Source organism: Anoplopoma fimbria, chromosome 8 (genome assembly GCF_027596085.1).
Source record: "Anoplopoma fimbria isolate UVic2021 breed Golden Eagle Sablefish chromosome 8, Afim_UVic_2022, whole genome shotgun sequence".
Taxonomy (NCBI): Eukaryota; Metazoa; Chordata; class Actinopteri; order Perciformes; family Anoplopomatidae; genus Anoplopoma; species Anoplopoma fimbria.
In genome coordinates this window covers 13,790,839-13,810,691 of record NC_072456.1, presented here as the reverse complement: position 1 = coordinate 13,810,691, position 19,853 = coordinate 13,790,839, and the positions used below count along the sequence as shown (strand labels likewise).

Below are 19,853 nucleotides of genomic sequence, written 5' to 3'. Positions count from 1 at the left end.
TTCATTTTATTTGTACTTATTTCAAACGTATAATACGCGTTCTTTATAATGTGACATATTTTGTCTTCTCTTTTCTTTTCTAGGTACAGACTGTAGAAGAAAACCTATGCAAACTCCTAAAAATCCTGTCCTATAAAAGAAAAGTATAGATCTTGGCATTACAGCCTTTCTATAATTTCTATAATGATCTTCTTTATGTGTTTTTTGATTGAAGACATTCAATATATATTATGTATTATGTTTTCATGTTTGTACGCTTTTAGTGCCACGATATGATGTAAATTGATTCTTTATTTGTTGATGGTTCCGATTCGTGGATGACTGATTGATGTCATGTGATTGGGGCAATCTGATTGGTCTACCAACCTATTTACGAACCCCAAGTTCTATTTAATGCATGCATCCTCATTTCCTTGTAGAATAACCTGATGAAGGTCTACGTACCGAAACGTTGATACTAAAATGTATTTATACGCAAGTGAAGAAGACAGTGTGCAGGAGTTTTTTGTTCGACATGCTATACTATGACTTATTTCAACATGCTATACTATGACTTATTTTTTACTTTTTTTTGACATGCTATACTATGACTTATTTTTTACTTTTTTTTGACATGCTATACTATGACTTATTCTTTACTTTTTTGGGCATATTTTCATGATACTTTTCAACATACTATACTATTACTTTTTTCATGACATTTTTCGACATATTATAATATTACTTTTTTCCTGACATTTTTTTGACATGCAATACTATGACTTTTTTTTTAAACTTTTTTTTGACGTGCAATTTTTTTTTTTGGCAGTTTTTTGACATACTATACTATGACTTTTTTCCCTGACATATTTTTGACATATTATACTATGACTTTTTTCCTGACATTTTGAAAAAGTGAGGATATTTTTAGAAAGTGAAGTTATTTTTAAAAAGTGAGGATATTTTACCAAAGGGATGATATTTTTTTTAAAAGTGGGCATATTTTTAAAAAGTGAGGATATTTTTATTAAAAGTGAGAAGATTTTTTAAAAAGTGAGGACATTTTTAAAAAGTGTGGATATTTTACCAAAGGGATGATGTTTTTAAAAAGTGAGGACATTTTACCAAAGTGAGGATATTTTTAGAAAGTGAGGAGATTTTTAAAAAGTGAGGATATTTTTAAAAAGTGAGGATATTTTTAAAAAGTGAGGATATTTTTAGAAGTGAGGAGATTTTTAGAAAGTGAGGAGATTTTACCAAAGGGATATTTTTTTTAAAAGTGAGGACATTTTTCAAAAATGAGGATATTTTTAAAAAGTGAGTATATTTTTAGAAAGTGAGGAGATTTTTAGAAGTGAGGATATTCAATAATCTATTTTAATTGACACGCTATACAATTACTTCTTTTTTTTTTAAAACCTTTTTCAACATACTTTATTAGCATTTATTTTTTACGACATTCTTTTTTTTTACGGCATTAATTTACTTACTATAGGTAAGTTAGTTAATTACAGCTATTACAAATCAAACTTTCCCATGTAAAATACAGAGGAAGTAGCAAAATGTACTTCTACTTTGTTACTCATCACCTGTATAAGAGAGGAATAATAACCACTACCATATTATTAATTAATAATGAACTGTTTCAGTGTTTTTAAAAAAAAAATAATCTGTTAATAAAATGATAATAAATAAATCTAAAACATTCATGCATGTGTCTATTACTTGCATTTAAATGATGCAAAAGTATATTTTATACAATCTCCTATTGTTGTGTCAACCTATTATCTTTAATGTGTTTGTCTCCTGCTTTAACATTTCCAGTTTCTTTGGGGGATTTCTGGCCACTTGGGGGCAGCAGAACACGCTGTCAACACAACAACTCACTTATTATATTACACGTTCAGCCACAAAGCAACATGATCATTAATTCGAAGTTGTGTTTCTGGCCAGTATTAAACTCCCTTTAGCTGTGTTTGGTCCACCAACTCCTGAGGGAAATATCTGGCTCTTTAACTTCCAACCTCCTCTGAATAAAACACCTGCACACACAAGTATTTTGTTCAAATTTCTTCTTGTTGAAAAACTACATTCACCGAGGAGTGAGAAAATGAGAAAGAACTTGAGATGTGCTTGAAAACTAAAATGAATGTTTCTCAAGTCGAGAATTAGCTTTGTCCCTCAATATGAAGCCCATATTGCCTTTAACTCCAAATAACAATTAGACCTAATAAATAATTTAAATCTAAAGAAATGTTCATAAGCTGAATAATGTGAACTGAACATGAGCGTCATTAAATTACTTTAAAAGTACAAACAAACATCTCAGCCAGATGCAGTGGAAACTAAAACTAATTAAGAACATCCCTGTTTAAAATCTTAATCTAAAGTAACTCCAGCTGTCAGATAAATGTGTTGAAGTAGCCTTATATATAAAAAAACATCTATAATGCAGTGAAGTAGAAATATAAAGTAGCATTTAATTGAGACAAGTAGGCCTACATACAAAAATGTACTTTCCAGCACTGCTAAACAGCAGTAAGTTGTAGACTGTTTATGCTCTGACTGCCTTCAAACTGAAAGACAACAGCGTCCTCATCTGTTTGATGGAAGATACTGTAGTTTGTGGTGATATATTGTTGTTGTTGTCAGCTGTTTATTTCAATATAAAGAAATATATGTTTTCCCTCTAACTGTGACAAGCATACAAAATCTAAAATATTGTGTGAGCTCTGGTTGACTTTAATACTAACGGACCAGTAGAAAATCATATTGGTATTAGCTATTTAGACCACAAAACAGAAGGAAACTGGACTCCTAAAACGAGCTAAATGTGTTTAAAGTCTGTGGATTATTTTGATATCAATGCTGAATAAACGCTATGATATTTATCGGTGGATCGGCATTTATATTTCGATTATAAACAACTGTTGAGACGCATTTTGTCATTTTGGCGCCGTTTGTCCAATCTGAAGAACAAGTCCCGCCCCTTTGTCGTCACCAGCCAGGGGCCGTGTTCTTCGTTCCTGATTGGTTGATTCAGCTGTCTGTCATTGATTCCTTCGCGCTGTAATCAGCGGCAAACCAACAGCAAACTTAGGAAAGCTGGTCAAAATCGACAGTAAGACAGGAAATGACTGGTTCATACATGATTCTGCTTTCAAAATAAAAGCACATGCAAATGCTAAAATGTAGGGCAACTATAGCATTATTGGGCATGTATTTAATGCAATTGTGTAAATAAAATGTACATGTAAATCCACTTTTACTGTCACACATGATCACAGTCAAATAAGCCTCTGTATTTAACTCATTGTATGGGTGCATACAGCACCCAGGGAGGAGTGTTGGGGGTCTGGGGTCTTGCTCAATACACATCCATACTCCCAGTCAAGTCCCCACAGACTGAGCTGCTGATGCTAAAGAACAATGCATTCACCCCAATGCTGTTTTTCATAGCTAACTTATGTGGTTTCCATGTATTAATAATAATAATAATAATAATAATAATAATAATAATAATAATAATAATAATAATAATAATAATAATAATAATCAATCCTTTATTAGTCCCACAGTGGGGAAATTTATGATTCTCTGCATTTTGACCCATCCCGGAGGAGCAGTGAGCTGCTAAGAAGCGCCCGGGGAGCAACTTGGGGTTAGGTGTCTCGCTCAAGGACACATTACATTACAGTCATTTAGCAGACGCTTTTATCCAAAGCAACTTACAATCAGTAGTATATTACATATCATTCACCCATTCACACACTGATGACAGGCTACCATGCAAGGTGCCACCATCAGACTCTAACTAACATTCATTCACATCCAGTCCACACCGATGGCAAGCCTTCGGGAGCAACTTGGGGTTAAGTGTCTTGCCCAAGGACACATCGACTGCCAAAGCCGGGTATCGAACCACCGACCCACTGATTGGAGAACTACCTTACTCTCCACTACGCCACAGCCACCTCGGCATGTTGACTGTAGAGGCCCGGGGTTCGAACCACCAACCTTGTGGTTGCAGGACGAGCGCTCTACCTGGTGAGGTAGATGTTGCAGGTGTTGTAACAAAATGTATAAAAAATTATAAGCAGCAGCAATGCATGGGGGAAAACAACAAATAGGAAAGTGGCAACTGCTTATATACAACTAACAAAACGAAAAAAAAGAACCCCAATGCAACCATGTTCAACATTGGCGTTTTATTTTTAAATTCCCAAACCGGAAGACTCCTTTTACATGTTGTGTAACTTGACACCAGTCAGAGGGGAAGGAGGTTTTTTTGTTTTTTTCATCTTCTCCTCCCAAACTTTTCTACCTTCTCCTGAAAGTCATGACAAGTCTCAGTGAGACTGGACGGAGAGACGGCAGAAGGTAGGAAACAGCCCGAGGGATCGATTTCCACACATGATGCTGATACGTATTGATTATTGATTATTGATTATTGCCAAGCTGTGAGCTGCCTCTAAGTGTTGCGGTGAATTATTGGAAGAAAAGCTGGTTGGCTGCAGAAAATCTGTGTTTTTCATGCTCCTGAAATATTTCAAGGACTTTAAGTGTCCTACTGCTCTTATGTGTTTATAATCCTATTGTGCTTTATTGCGTTTTTACTTCCAGGAATGAAAATCCTTGATATTTCAATAGAGACCTATAGTTTCTATCTTTAAAGTTATATATGTCTATCATAGCTTTTTATAGCCCTAAAAGTGACAGTAAGACTCTGTCATTTATATCATTCTGTAACTAACATTACTTAGTTTGTTCTTTGTTTTTCTTATATCTCCCACTTTTTTCCTGTCTCTCTCCTCTTAAGAACTTCTGTTTGCAAAGTGATTCATAAATAAAGTTTGTTTGCCTGCTGGTAGAGCAAAAATAAATCTCTCTCAGATAATGTTGTGGGTGAGGCTGCTGCATGGGATGGAAACGCCTCCCCCCCTCCCTCCACCTCCTCTATTGTAGGAATTGTTGAAACCTTGTCGGTGGAGACCAAATACAGAGCGAAACCACAGTAAATATTTGACGTTTTTTCATTAGGCTGACAAAAACACAACTCCATAACTTCTGGATGTGTAAATATTTGCTATCAAGCTCAACATATTAACTTAAAAAGTGATGTTACGTCAACGTTGTGTTCACAACTTGTTCTCTTTGCTACAGAGTGGCCAAAACAAGTAATTTATTGCGAGTTTAACCAAAGTTAATTTTCTATTATCCGCATCTTTCTCTAAACCTTAAACAAACGTTCGTTGCCACATGCAGATACTGAAGAACAAAATAATAACGACGTTGGATGTTTACTTACGATGTAATTGCAACTTCTGATTTCATGGGTTTTGCAGAATCAGCCAAAATATTGTTGTTCATTCTGGTGATCAGATGTGTTTACAGAGAAGGAGTGAAAGGATTCATTAAAAGGAAGCAACATTTGATTTTAACGACGAGTTTGAGAGAGCATCCAGTAGGATGATTGATGATGATGACTGGAGAGTAACTTTTTTTAGTAACTGAAGTAGGGATGCGATATTAAGCAGATATTGACTACTGACTCAAATAGCTGGATCGGGTATTGGTGACAAAAGTGGCCGATCTATTCAATTCTGTATTATATACTATATAAACTACTTATTGATGATTTTTATTCCTGTTTAGACAAATCGGGTGCTGCTTTGAAAAGGTTGACACTTCAGTTATAATTCCTGTTAATGCTGGTCTTTGACAACAACAATTCAGTAAATATACATCTATTTATTCATTCGTTTGAAATCAATGATTAAGTCGAGCCTGATGTTGCCTTACACATAGAGAATAATCCCCGTCACTTCCACACATTGAGGCAAACAGCTTTTTAATTTAACTCTGGTATCGGCTCGTGACTCTATATCGACCGATACCTGAAGCCCATGTGCTGGTATCAGGACTGAAAAAGTTGGATCGATGCACCCCTAATTAATTAATTTGTTTATTTTTCTTCTTTACGATTGTGGATAAATTATTTAATACTAACTATATAAAGGGGGAATCCTTTATATATATTTTAAAGTTATCGGATAAAAGGCAATAAATAAAAAGAGAAACAATAAATGTTTAATTATTTCAGTTAGGAATGTCCAGATGTGGTGGCTTTTTAGTTGAACTTCCGCTTTAGAGTCTTCTTGTAAAATTAAACAGAAATTAAAGCCGGCGGTTATTTTATTAATGTTTTTGATATATAACCAGGGCGCATTTTCCAAAATTGATAACCACCAGACAACCTGCTGAACAAAGATGCCATGAGTAAACAGAGGCTTGTCCTTTGAATCAGTGTTTATCACTCAACAACTTTCTGTCTGAGGGGAAACTGTCTTTCTGCAACAGGACTCTGGGGTTTGACTTACTGCTGTCGCCTCCAAAATAGATCGACTGTAAGTTTAGTTGGAGATGTTGGAGGTCAGTGTTACACTTTGATACTCTGGATATTCCCTCTCTTGGTCCTGTTGTTTTTGTACCTTTTATACACACTCCCTAATTCATACATTATCACCTTGCTTACACCTAAAAACAAAGGAAGGAGAGTTTATTAAATTAAAACTGAATTAAATTTGGGTGTGTGCTCTCACTCATGAGCTTGATAAGATGCATGCTGTCGTATTTTTAGCTCTATTACGAGGGGTTTATTTTAGCGCTTCCAGACCGAGTTATTCTGAACTGCAGTGACATGATGAGCGAAGAGAAAGCTGGACTCACCAGCGTTAAGATGACAGTAACCTAGAGTCAGAACCAAAATGAGCATTTTTTAACAGGTAATCTGATGGGTTTGGAATCTAAAACAACCCCTGAATTAGAATTAGTTTACATATTTAGATTGGTAACAACCTGTGTTGTACTTGTCTTGGATTATTAGTAAAATTTGATCTTTACATTACTCATAACCTCTTCCTGTTTGGTCTTTCCAGACAAACACGTTTGCTAAACATGAATTTACTGACTGCAACTCACTGGACTGCTTTTATATTGAATAACAAAGTTTTCAATCAGTTTCATGTGACGTCCATGTGAAATACCACTGAGTTGAATTTCTAAATGCGGCTTGTGGGCATTCAGGCATTAGACAATGAAATGGTTTGAATAACAAATTAATTTGTTTCAGGGCTCATCATATGCCAAAACACTGCACAGCGGATCTGTAACAACATCTTAGAACTCCTGGAGAGATATCAAAGCGGCAACTATTTTATCTTTGGTCACAACAATCACAAAGTAAGCAATGAATACACAGCTGTTTCATTTACTGAGGCAATATGCATAAGTACAATTTTGAGACACATTCACTTAATTTGAATTTGACCATTTTATGCTGCTTCTTAACTTCTACTCCATCATACACAATTTTGTAATTGTTACTCGACTACATTTTTTTAACAGCCTGGGATACTTTTTTATTTTTGTATATAGAATTTAATATAGAAACAAGTTAAAGTGTTTTCATAGATTTAAGTACTCAACAACATAGAAATGAGTTAAAAACATTCCATGTTAACAGACTACAGCAGTATGAATGCATCAGTATTTATAATCCAATAATATTATACATAACACTCACAGGAAACATTTCTTTGCATTATGAGTACTTTTACTATTATTACTTTACATCACATTTAGTTGATAGTACCTCTGTACTTTTACTTATGTTTTTGAATGCAGGACTTTCACTTGTGATGGGGTACTTTTGTGTATTTTTTATATGTCTTCCACCACTGGTTGCTCGACTGGTCTGAGTGAAATTAATGAGAGCACTGGGGTTTTTTTTTATGTTGAGTTAAAATGGTTTGAAGGCCTCCCTGTTAAAGGTGGCACCATTTGTTAATCAGTTGAAGAGAGAATGTTGAGCTTGTACGGTTGTTTATCTAGAATTGAAACGGATACCCACTGATTAAATAACAATTATTCCAGGAGAACTGAAACAAATACATTTTCTGCTCTGTGGATCTATGTGGTTTGTTTACCTTTTAGTTCAAGCTATTTTTTCTTCTTCTGAGGCAACAATTAGTGTTAAGTGTCGGAGTTGTGTGGAACCTGATAGCTGGAGGCTTTTCATCATAATTATCAGGCACACAGGCTTTGAAAATGGAAATGACCACTTTCAGCTTCACGCCAGTTCCTCTGATTAAAGTGGCTTTCCAAATTGTTCTTGAAAGAGGAGAAGCCCTTCAGAAGTTCAGTTTGTTTGAGTGAAGCAGCTGCGTGCTTTTCTACATGTAGCTTTAGTTTTCACAAGGTAGAAAAAAACCTTGTGTTATTTTGATTGATCTTGATTTTTGTAGCAGAGACCACGTTCAAATATTTTTAAAACAATGGCTCCAGAGTTGACTTCCAGCTGGACAGGAAGTTTAGAGCAATTACAATACAAGAACACTAAACTGTAAACAGTAGAATGTAATAAATAGAAATGACACAAATATTTAATAGTAAAACAAAGGCAGTTGTGTTGTCTTAGTTCTTTGTAGCTGGTAGAAACTATAATATTCACAGGAGTTTCTCATATTATTTGTTCCATTGGTCTCGAGATGTGACTCATTAAACCAAAAAAATAGAACAACTTAGGTTTTTTTATTTTTTTATTTAGTTTGTATTTAATTGTTATCTCGAGATATTTTACATCTTTAAATATTCTCAAGATGAAAGACTTAATTTAACAATTTAGTTGTCTGATTATTTTCATTATGAAGTCCTTCCTCTTGGCCTTTTGAGTGAATTAAATCAAGTCTCTCTAACTCTGAACAGCTAATAGACTTGAACAGTCTCTTGAGTAAAGACAATGGAAAACTCAATTATCTGGAAAAAAATGTGATCATGAGAAAATAGTTTTGAGTGTTTGAGGTAACTTAAAAATGTAATAAAATGTAATTTTCTCCAAAATCACATTTCTTATATCTTGAGATAATAAGGGTGAGTGGTGGCAGGAGGGAAACAGAATTATATGAACAGATAATTTAATACTTAAGTTGTGTCCTCAAGATAACAGACTGCCCTTGTATTCTGTAGTTTTGTATACCGCTCTGAGTTGGTGCAACATCATGAAAACCATCATGAAAAAGGCATCAAACAGCTGGGCACTGTAGTTTTTGTACTAACTTTATTGACACAGGAGTAAATAGTGCATTTCTTGGATACATATATATATATAATAATGTATGGATATACATGTATAAATAATTCATAATATCATCAGATTTATCCTTTTAAATTGCTGTAAAATGACTGTACATAAAGTAACAATGCCTTCCAATGACTGAAACGAGTAGTAAAACAGGACAATAGTATGAATTAAAGGGGCTGTCAGTCAGCGTCCAACACTGTGGTCCAATCAGACGCTCTGCCCTCGGCTATCTCCACTGCCTGAGAGACTCTGAATGAAAAACACAGGGCTAAAAATACCCGTGTTCACTGAAGTACTTTGGGCAGAGCATGGGAAAGAAGCACTTATCGAACTGTGAGCACTAACATCAGGGTGGGAAAAACTTCAAATGCACAAATCACTGCTGCGTTTTCCTTCAACTGGTGAACGTGTTTAGTCCAACAGACTATGAACATGATTTACAGGTTGTGATATTTGACCCTAAAGGGCTTTTTGGCGGGTAAATGGTGAAAGTTCTCTCTGTGGAAGAATCAAACCACGACTGATTTTGGAAACACTTCCAGCACGTCGTTTTGATGTCTTTAACATTTTGTTCCAATTTTTCATTTTTGGATGAAACAATGAAAGTTTTTGTGTGCTACTGAAGAGAGAGAAGTTTGTGGTTGTACTCAAACTTTCTCTGAAGCCTTCTCGAGGTATTGAATCTGATGCCTGAGAAAAACATCTCTGTGGGCAAGGTGAGAGCGAGGCCTTGAACTCCAGTTTAAAACTTGTTTCACAGCACAGAGATCACCTCTGTTCGCTGGCTCGTAATGGAGGAAATGTTGTGTTTAGCTCTGTGGAAAAGCACCTCTGCCCTATGAAGTCATACACTGAGGCTGAACAACGCTGCCATGTTCAGTTCCCACTGCAGCCACACAAGATGAAAACTATCTTTTGTATCCTGATTTTAGTCTTTTTTTATGTTCCCATTCGTCTTTTGAAGAATTGTTTGCCATTTTCTGAATAACAGTCATTTTGTAAAGCATTCTGTGAAAAGCTTTATTTTAGGAAAATGATAAAAATGTAAAAATAAAAATACTGGTTACACTTCCCAATAGAGTGCTCTTTAAAAGTAGTAACTGACTGCTTTATTCGTGGTTTAAATCATTTCTTACTGCTTTGCAGATCAGTTTTGCAATCAGTTTTGCAATTAGAAAATAATAACTTTTTTGGGTGGACATGTTGTAAAACATCTCTGTGGCTGCTTTGTCATTAATAGTCAAGTCATTAATAAAGGTATGAGTTTATCACTTTGTAATAAGCCATCAAGTTGTTCTTCTTCCAGAAGCTCAGACGGTTCATTGGAAAGTCTGACTAAAGAGAGTCTAAATTAAAGAACTAAAAACAAGACGTGATGGGAGCCTGAGGTACTTTACACAACCTGACAACATTTTTAACTTATTAGAAAGTGGAACCAAAATATTGAAAAACATAGAGGTAAAGGAGTTGTGTAATGTAACAGAAGAGGCAACAGAAGAAGAGCAAGTAAAAGCCAAATTTCATGAAAGGAGTCTCCTTGTCATTTCGGGTGAGATCACTGCAGATTGTCTCGGTGTCTGCTGCATGGCATCGATATGTTCAATTATGTTTGGTAAGGCCTGGCAGACATCAGATTGCCTCTCAGGAGTAATGAGCAGCCTGTATTTGAGGAGCTAACGGAATCAGTGTGCCTGCATGGAAAACTGAATTAGAGCCCACAAACATGTATTTTCCTCAGGAGCAGCTCCACGGTGATAAAGGTGTGTTTTTGCAGGAGCTTTAGGAGACTTTTCAAAGACCTATGTTCACCCAGTGCCTTGTCATTACCCTGACGCTCTGCATCAAAGAGATGCTGAACTTGTATAATTTCCACCAGTGAAGGAAACAACATGATGATATACACATATTTCAGTTGTTTCTGGGCAGAAAGCTGCTGACATCTGGTCCTGTTCTGTAGTTATGAAAATCAAACATCTGGAGACTCCGGTTGCTACTGTTGTGAAAGAAACAAATGTTGAATATCTAGGTCAACTCAGAGAGACTGTAGAGATGTATTAAGCTGGATTGCTTTTGTTATTTGCTTGGCTAGAAAACAAAGAGCTGAAGTGAATGTAGAAAAAGTAAATGTGCAGAACGAGACATATTTTAAGGATGAGAACTCAGTGGAGTTTTTTCTTGCATATTTAAAAAGCAGCTTCTACAAAGGTTCGGTTTGTCATGTTGGGAAAACAGGCCTGGAGAGTCTGTGTCTCACCACGGACGGAAAACAAGGTGTTTAAGTCCAAATTGCAACGTGACATCAGAACTGTAAACTGGCTAATTGGGGAAAACTTGATTCGTGAACGCTGCTTTGTTTCAGGGTCGGGTGCAGAGTGGGGGTGGGGGGAGGGGGAGCATTTGTCAGCCATGGGACCGCCTCAGTCTCAGCTGACTGGATGCTGCTGCTGGGATACTGTGCAGCTCAGCAAACTGATGCTAACATCATTGTTTACAGAAAGAAACATATAATTTTGCTATTCCAAGAACTCATTCATGACCGTCAGTTGGTTTGGTTCTGTGGTCGTCCATATTTTAATCTTTACTGGATGGAAAACCACAATGCAGTTTTCACAAAAGATGCAGAAGGTTTTTACTAGTAAGAGAGAATGTACCAAATCCCAAAATACTTTTACAATTTATAAGCCAAAGTGGGATTTTTGTACTAAGAGTGAGTTTGTCAAATCAAGTTGGTTTGGTAGGTTCAGACTACTGAAGCCTCAAATATTTGGACTATGGATGTTCCCCCCATCTTTGTCCCGACTGTTCTCCACAAACCTGCTGGTTGTTTGAGGTTTATCTTGTGTAACTGAACTGTTGGCAGATGGTTGATGGTCAGTTGCTTCCTCTTGGGTTCCTCCATGCACACATTTCAGAATTGATCCTGCATTCATTTAGAAATAAAAGGGAAATGAATTAGTATATACATGCAGAGTTTAGTATGTTTAAAAAAAACTAAATTCAGTAATTAACTGGGGATGAGGAAAGATGGTTTAAAGGGTTAAAAACAAAATAAAACAAATCTTAGCAATTATGTATGCTTAATCTTAAACCTTAAATGATTAGCCAAACTTTATATTTCACATACAGGAAAAGAAAACACGATTGATAGAATAGATCTTAGATCCTTGATCTAAATAACACATAATCCATGATAGATCAAATAAAAAATGCATACAAACCTATACAAATGTGTTGTGAATAGACATTGAAACTGTTAAAATTGGCAGTTGCTCATTAAAAGCAGCTGCAGTAGCCAAAGATTCAAATGGATTGTAAAATGATGCAGACAGAATCCAGCTACAAAGTGAAAGTTCATTTTACTTTACATCTGTAGGAATGATGTTATTCCACGGTACCACATCAGCTGATTCATCCTGACATGTTACTATAAGATATTCACTTCTGTTTCTTTGTTTGTCTCTCTTCGGTCCCCCCTGTTAACTTTTTCTGGGCCATTCCTTCCAAGATTGTCGAGGCAGCACAACCATCTCCAGCTGTTTCGGTGGCTCTCTGGCAGTCGGTGCCCTACGCACAGCAAGTGAGGCTCATGAAGGTAGCACCAGCGCTGTGGGTATGTCAGTATTTTATGAACATAGACTTGAAAAATGTTAACCTTTCCTATTATGCCCGTCAATAAATATCGAATGTATAATGGATGAGGCTTCAGCTGTGTTGGAGGAGTTGAGGTAACCTGAACTGATCCTGTTGTCTCTAGCCACATTTGTTTGTGAATGTTACGAAGCGGTGAGCAACCATTCAATACAAGAACCGACAAAATCAGTTTTTAACATATTTCCGTGCCAATACTTCTCACAAAAACTCGTGATTTGTCTGAATAGCTTTTCCCCAGCAACTATATTTAATTTACATTGTGACATTTGCGTCTGGTGTGGAGAAAACAACGAGGCCTCACAAAACTTCTCGAAAACAGCGCCGCCACCAAACAGGCATAGAGCCTCATTGTGGAGGCTGAATGTGCCCGATTGTGTTTGCTGGAGAATCTGGAAGGAAGAGGGAGGGGAGGCAGGACGCATGTGATGTTTGAAGTCAACGTGATTTAAAAAAAAAAAAGATTTCTCTTTTAGTCTGGATACAGCAGCACACGCAGGATGTTAGAGATGTGACGTCAGTGTCTGATTTATGTTGAAGAGATGATGTTTTTGTGTGTGTGTGTGTGTGTGTGTGTATATATATATATATATATGTGTGTGTGTGTGTGTGTGTGTGTGTGTGTATATATAGGTGACAGAGTGTTTCTGTGTGACACTTAAACACTCAAGTCTTCGGCCAAAAGTGATAACAAGTTATCTAACCTCCATGTGAGGCATCATGTGATGTCTGCCTCGGTGTGTGTGTGTGTGTGTGTGTGTGTGTGTGTGTGTGTGTGTGTGTGTGTGTGTGTGTGCGTGTGCGCGTGTGTGTGTGTGTGTGTGTTACACTGGCTCTATTTGTTTAGTTCACAGTTTTTGCTTGCGTTCTCTCCAGTGTTTTCCTGCTGCCTTCAGGAAGCAGCTTTCAGGACGGCCTGATGGGTTTCCTGGCAGGCCCCGACCCCCACCCCCAGTTCCTACTGGGAAACAATGGGAGGTCTCCCGCAGGGGCATGAAGGGGTTATGTGTTGATGAGGGGGATTTATTGGGGGAGTAGTGGGCTTCCCTTCAGGAAACTGCAGATTTATCCCAGCAGCAGAGAGGCTCTTCTGTTAGTGTGTGTGTGTGTGTGCTTGAATTTATGCCTATTAGGACTAAATGTCCTCACAAGGATAAAGACATGAAACAAATCATGTCTATATCCTTCAAAGTTCAGAATGGGATGAGAGTTGAAGCTTGTTAAAATAGAAAATTTGCATAGGGATGCTGTTTCCTGTTTCAGAAAGCAACAACTAAGTTAATGTTCAAAGTTCATTCTTGACTTTGGAAATAACAGCTACAGAAAAATCCAACCTCGAGATCCATTTAGGAGATGTTTTGGAGCTTTTGATCTTATCATACCATTTTTGTTAGCAGTTGAGGATCAATTGCACAGGTGCCTTGGAATCCTAGTTCATATTTTCATTTTCCTGACCACTTTTTGGTAATTTTAGCTCAAAAGTTGAGGTTCAAATTTGTTCTTAACCTTGGTAATGTAATTTTAAAAAAAAATCTGGTAAAAATCCATTTTGTAGCTTGTCTTCTGCTGATGAAGGTCATGTGATATGAGATGAGATTTAATTTGTTATGAACAAGCTGCTTTACATGTTGGTCTATTCTGTTCACATAACATCTGCGCTGTTTTCTATCCTTGAGGAGGGAGCCCTCCTCAGTTGCTCTTCCTGAGTTGTCTTCCATTTTTTTCAATTGTTTTTTTGATCGATTAACAGTTAATTTCCCCAAAATATATAATTTTCTATTAAAACAATGAAACTTTGCAGATGGAACCACCAAATATTTTTGCTTAAACGATTGTATCCATTATCAAAATCGTTGAAGATAAAGTTTCCTTTGATCAATCTTATTCATTAATCGTTTCAGATAGGAAACTATTGGATTAAAAATGAGCAATTTTTAGGATAAGATTTGGGATTTTTGTTAAACTGAATATAAAATAACTTACAAGTGTTGTAATCCTAGTGTGTCATATGGGGTGGAGGCCTATATTTGTGCTTTGTGTGTGTGTGTGTGTGTGTGTGTGTGTGTGTGTGTGTGTGTGTGTGTGTGTGTGTGTGTGTGTGTGTGTGTGTGTGTGTGTGTGTGTGTGTGTGTGTGTGTGTGTGTGTCTGTGTGTGTGTGCGTGTCTTTCTGTGTGAAGATGTAAAGCAGTCGGATAGTAAAAGTTGCTGTTAGTGAGAGAGGATGTCGGCTCCTACTCCCTCCTCATCTGTCAGATTGACTTCTCATCTCGGGAAAAGGGTGGCGGGCGGTGAGGATGAGGTCACTGTTTTTAAAACATGCCCCCGAGCCTCCAACCAGCACAGCATTTCCTCTTCCACTGAGTGCAGAACAACTCGCTGTTCTCTTCTTCGTGAGTCTGCTCTGGGACGACGTGGTTCTTCTCCACTCGTCACAAGTTCCTACTGAACACGAGGGGAAAAATTGTATCATTAACTGTTCAGTATTTGACATTTTTTAAAATACATTCTTGGTCACTAAAATACTAATATATCCAGGTTATTTTTTATGGAAATAAATGTGCGTAATACTCCTAAATCTGTTTCCATCCCAACTATACCAACTGCTGGAATTTCAGTTTATTACATCTTTGGGCTTATTTTTGTACATGTGGCCATCATTTCTTTAAATGACAATAAAACTGTACTGACTAAAGTTAATTGTTGAGATCTGAAAACACAATAAAGTCCAGCAGCAAACTGCAAAAATACAAGCAAAGTCGTTCGAACGGGTTGTAAACATCCATCAGTTAAAATTTTTTAAATGTGCTAGACTTTTGTTGTCCTGCACACTGGATTTTCCTGTTTGTTTTCAAATGTTTAAAAAAAACTTTGGTGAGTACAATGTTATCCAAGATGCTCACAATATTAAAAAGGCACAGAGTTTGTTATTTCTAAATACTTTGGAATTGCACTGTAATTAGCAGCAAAGTTTGAGTTCTGGACATTGTAGAAGCATAAAATGACACTGTACCGTTCCTTCAACAGATGAAAACAGATGTAGAGTTTTCACAGTATTCATTCTGCCTCGTTTCACACAGACTTTTAGTTGCTGATAGTGCTGGCAGATATGGCAGATTATTGTGTGGCTGAAATGTGTTGACTCTGAGCAGCTGCGGTTTAAAGTTGACTGCAGTGTTACATTAAAACTGAAGAATGTCATGTCATTTGAAGCTCTGAAAAGACAGATGCCTTAGGCTGAACTTTATCTGTAGACGATAAAAACCGTTAAGTGTTTACTAAATTAAGGTGGTATCCCCAAATGTGTTCACTGAAATTTGTATCTGTGAACATCATCTTTTTCTGACTGCAGGATCTTGTGACTCCATGTGTGTGTGTGTGTGAGAATACATGCACTGTGTTTCTGTTGCTGTGTGCAATCGCGTACGTGTGTTTATGGGCCTTTTAGTTATTTTGTTTTTGGCTTGTGCAAGTGTTGTTATGATCATTGGCACTCGGGGGGTGTGAGCAAGTTTGAGCCTTGACAGAGTGGCTCTCGGCTGGTCAGGACTCGGGGGTGAAGAAAGAAGGAATGCAGCTTCTCCCTGAGGTCTATAATTTGCTGTCTGTCATCAAATCAGAGAGAAAAACAGAAACACTTGAGGAGCGTGTGTGTGTGTGTGTGTGCGTGTGCGTGTGTGTGTGTGTGCGTGTGCGTGTGCGTGTGTGTGTGGTGAGAAAAGAAGAGGGTGAGAGGAGAAATTAGTCATGTAGGAGAGGAGGAAAAATAGAGACCAATAGTGAAAAGAAGGAGGTGAGAAAGAAAGAGGAGAAAGGAAATGTTTAAATGAGAAGAAGGATACTGAAGAATGAAAGAATGAAGCGAATAGAAAAAAAATAGATAATGATTATTAGATAGTGGGGAGGAGGAGAGACTCGACTGTCAGGGGTTGATTTTGTTTGTTCAACAGTCAAATTAACTTTGCAACACATTGTGCTATTCAGCTTCAGGAGTAAATGGATACTTCTCATCCCTTGCAGCAGTCATCTTTCTTTTTGCTGCTGTGGATGACTGATTAAAGTGCATTATTGTGTCTTCAAACAAATTAAGAAAATTTGACACTATTTCATGACATTAAAAGAAGATATGCTGTTAGTTTAGCGCTGTTTAACTAGCAATTCATCCTGTATATGGATCATTTGTGTTTATTTGCATCACTTGTACCCCCTGATTGCCCTGGTATTTTGCACACTGTTTATAAACATACATTTATACACATAGTTATGTCTGATCTCTGTACAAATATAAGGTTTCTTAGCGTTATGGGTGCTATAGGATAGGTGCATAGGCTCTGATACTCTCTTGATACCCGGTTTAGCATTTTAGGCTTCACTGGAGACATTTCCAATACTGGTATTGGTATCTGAACAGCTCCCAACAATGAGACTTCTTGTCTGCACTCTTTTCTGATAAGAAGAGTGCAGAAAATAAGTTTAAGTGGCATAAACTGAAGCCAGATTTGTGTCAACTTCTACATCTCTTGTAATTCCAACAAGGCAGGATTACATTCTGCTAAAATTGCACAGTAAATAAACCATCTTTGAGTCATGTGAGTCATTGTTTGATCCTCAACAAACTCATAGTACAGTAAACTACCTCTCTCTGGCTCTGATCTACGCAAACCAAAGGGGTGAGTCAACCTTGAAAACCTTTTTGTATAACTTGTGTCTGACGCTGCAGCATCACGTCTACTGTGGTTTGACCTGAGCAGAGAAACTGACAGACACACTGAGGAGAAACAGAGCTGTGATAAGAAGAGACTGAGCAGAAACATCGTTGTCAGTTAGAGGATTCTTTTTCTTTACATTTCATATTTAAATTGTCCATAATTAGTCTATAATATAATCTGTGATAATTAGTCCTCTGTCCCTCTGAATGTTGTCGTCTTTACCTTGACAATAAACTGTCTGCCTGCTGCAGTCTGAGACGACACATGGTGTGTGTGTGTGTGTGTGTGTGTGTGTGTGTGTGTGTGTGTGTGTGTGTGTGTGTGTGTGTGTGTGTGTGTGTGTGTGTGTGTGTGTGTGTGTGTGTGTGTGTGTGTGTGTGTGTGTGTGTGTTTATAGGTTATCAGTAGTCAGTCAGCTAGAATGACAACCGGCGTGTTACAACAGCATGTGTAAGGAATGCGCCTGAGGCAGCTGGAAAACACATCCGTATGTGTGTTCGTTTGAAACAAAATGAATGACTGCATGTATGTGAGGTTTTTGTGTGTGTGTGTGTGTGTGTGTGCACGGGGGCGGTGGGGGTACAAGTTACTGTATCTGAGACTGTCTTTGAAATATGAAAACACATACACAGTGCATCTGTAGTTTTGTGTTAATGAATCTTTCCCTCCATCTTTAAAAGTTATGTTATGCCCCAAACACACCGGCTTTATAAGACCCAAATGGACGGCAACACCTATAATTTTCTCAGTAAACTTACACACCTGTGAGGTTTGTGATGGTGCAGGTGGATGCACACCTTGTCAAAGTTGACGTTAGTGTCGCGTTGTTCACCATCAAGGCTTCTTCATACTCTATTCTTCAGCCCCTCAAACTCCCTCTTATGTCACATGATAGCACATCTTCTCTGGTCTAGTAGATGTTTCCCTTCGTCCTATGTTGAGATAAAAAAATACTTGGGATTTCTGCAAAAGAGAAAAATAATATAAAAAACAGCTGGAATTCATTGAAAGACTCCAAATTTAAAGGGCAGAACTCACTATGTGTGGTATTTATACAAATGTGTACAAATCGTCATAATCTTCCTGAACAGCTTCATTGCTCCTCAGCAAAGATTCTGCTGGATTGATTAAATATCATTCTCACACGACATGTTCAGTCATTTGGTGTTTTGATGGTGGTGGAGTGTTTTTCGCATTTGAGTCCCAATCTTCCAATACGTGGGTTGAGATCTGGAGTGAGAACTGCGAAGGACATAACTAATGATAGTATGGTCAATATGCTGTACTGTCTATTTATGCAACTGCACTGTGATCTGTTTCTCATGGTGGATGTCGCTCACTCTCTCTCTCTATCTCTCTCAGGGCTGAGTGGAGAAGGAAAGAGGGAACCAGCCTGAACTCCAGCTGTATGACTTGCTCACTGAGGGGCTGAGAGGTGAACTGCTCCTCAACACAAAAGCATTAGTTTGAAAATATCAATATTATATAATAATAATATTTCTGTACTTGGGGTTCAGTTATCCAGGTTAATGGTTTTCCCCACTTTGTCGTTACCTGTGCTCTTTTCCTGAAGCACAGGAAGCTTTTACATTTTTAGTGTCTGTTTTGAACAAACTAAACATCGGACAGCTTCAGTCCATGTCAGAATTGTTTGCATTAATTCCTACTGCAAACAAATGTTTTATATATTTAAAAGTTTACTTTTTAATGTTGGGGAAGCCTCACAATTGTTTTGTGTTTAGCTTTGTTGTTTTGCAATGATGTTTTACAAGTTAGTCAGTCCCCTTCCTTTCTTTGTGTCTAAATACACAGACATTATTCCAGAAGGAAATTGTATATTTCCCAGAGCAGCAGTATGTGTGTCAGGTTGCAGCAGTCTTGTGGCGACAAGAATCCTGTGGTTTCTCAGTGGAGTTGGATGGTGTGACGCTGTCATTAATGGAGCAGCTGTCTTGTGGTTTGTGAAGAGTGTTCAGCTCTTTGTTGTTGACTTTGTTCTGAGGTGTTTCCCCTGACTGTCAACTTCGCTGTGTGCAAGAAGTTTCTGTACATACATACTGAAACATATATGAAAGTTTACTGTAGAGATCCTCTAACAGCTCAAGTAACTTCTAGTAAAGAGGCAGAGAGCTTGAAAGTTGAACACTAACACACAGAGCACCGGATGATGTCAAGCTCAACATAATTCCAACATGGCTGAAGAGTCACACAGGTTAATGAGCCAAAAGAAAACTCCTTTAGGCGTTTCTGAACTTTATTGAATTTACTACTTCTATAAAGAAACATCTATGTCTGCCATTCAAGTGAGAGCAAGAAGCCACTTGTTTGTTTTGTCTCCTTTTACTAAAAACATGCGTTCTTTTTTTCCTACAGTTTA

At 37.3% G+C, this 19,853-nt stretch overlaps 1 protein-coding gene across 4 annotated transcripts in view; it reads left to right on the top strand.

Moving 5' to 3' along the window:
• Positions 1 to 4,303: 4,303 nt before the first annotated feature.
• Positions 4,304 to 19,853, top strand: part of kank3 (KN motif and ankyrin repeat domains 3) — a 28,810-nt gene continuing 13,260 nt past the window's right edge. Inside the window, exons 1-5 of one of the 4 annotated variants that reach the window (XM_054602751.1) lie at positions 4,304 to 4,359; positions 6,340 to 6,411; positions 7,112 to 7,221; positions 12,627 to 12,731; positions 18,839 to 18,911. The gene's annotated coding sequence lies outside the window, so the exon portion shown is untranslated. The remainder of the gene's footprint in view (positions 4,360 to 6,339; positions 6,412 to 7,111; positions 7,222 to 12,626; positions 12,732 to 18,838; positions 18,912 to 19,853) is intronic. The other 3 variants (XM_054602753.1, XM_054602754.1, XM_054602755.1) reach the window with 3 other exon arrangements.